Genomic DNA, 1,661 nt, shown 5'->3' with positions numbered 1-1,661 from the left:
GTACCAGTACACCACATACTTCATATACAGCATGTTATTGCTATTAATACTACTACTACTGTAGTACCAGTACACCGCATACTTAATATACAGCATGTTACTGCTATTAGTACTACTACTGTAGTACCAGTACACCACATACTTCATATACAGCATGTTACTGCTATTAATACTACTACTTTAGTACCAGTACAGCGCATACTTAATATACAGCATGTTACTGCAATTAATACTACTACCGTAGTACCAGTACACCGCATACTTAATATACAGCATGTTTCTGCTATTAATACTACTACTACTGTAGTACCAGTACACCACATACTTCATATACAGCATGTTACTGCTATTTACTACTAATACTGTAGTACCAGTACAGCGCATACTTCATATACAGCATGTTACTGATATTAATAATACTCCTACTACTGTAGTACCAGTACACCGCATACTTAATATACAGCATGTTACTGCTATTAACACTACTAACTGTAGAGTACTAGTACACCACATACTTCATATACAGCATGTTACTGCTATTTACTACTACTACTGTAGTACCAGTACAGCTTATACTTCATATACAGCATGTTACTGCTATTTACTACTACTACTGTAGTACCAGTACAGCTTATACTTCATATACAGCATGTTACTGCTATTAATACTACTACTGTAGTACCAGTACAGCGCATACTTCATATACAGCATGTTACTGCTATTAATAGTACTCCTACTACTGTAGTACCAGTACAGCGCATACTTCATATACAGCATGTTACTGCTATTAATAGTACTCCTACTACTGTAGTACCAGTACACCGCATACTTAATATATAGCATGTTACTGCTATTAATACTACTAACTGTAGAGTACTAGTACACTGCATACTTCATAAACAGCATGTTACTGCTATTAATACTACTACTGTAGAATACTAGTACACCGCATACTTCATATACAGCATGTTGTTAAATGTACTTCTGTATGAGGTAGTACCATCTCATTACTAGTACTGTGTATCAGTGACTGTTAGTTAGTTATCGATCACTTATTAACTTTAGCGTAGACAGAAAACCTCAGTGACGTCAGTGACGAAATTCCTCATTTGAATATTAACTGTTTGGTGCACGTGGACTTTAAACGGATATGAACTCGGTTCGACACACAGTAAAAGTACTTCACACTACTTCACACTACTTCACACTACTACACACACAACGCTACAATCGATAGCAATGTAAAACTGCATGTATTAATACACGTATGTAGTTCTTTACCTGACGAAGTTCGAGCAGCGCTTCACGGAGCTGATCAGCTGACATGACTTAGCCCCGCCCCCTCCAGTCAGCTGACTCATACGTCACCAGACTCCGTGCGGTCTTTACATTAACGTAATATTTGTTTATTTTCACATTGTGATCCACAAATAAAAAAAATGTTTTAACTTTGTTTATTTTTACAAATAAAAATGTATTCATTTATAAACAACCTTTGTTCCATGTCTCAGTAATGCCGCCCTTTACCAGCAGGTGGCAGTGTTTTAGTTGAATGTATTGTCTGATATTGTTTGTTGATGTGAAAACATTTGAGATATTTAAAGGGACAATGTGTAGTATTTATGGGTTTATATGACCCAAAATCCACTCTTTTATACATA

This window comes from Microchirus variegatus (assembly GCF_963457635.1).
Source record: "Microchirus variegatus genome assembly, chromosome: 22".
Taxonomy (NCBI): domain Eukaryota; kingdom Metazoa; phylum Chordata; class Actinopteri; order Pleuronectiformes; family Soleidae; genus Microchirus; species Microchirus variegatus.
Note: the sequence above shows the minus strand (reverse complement) of the source record.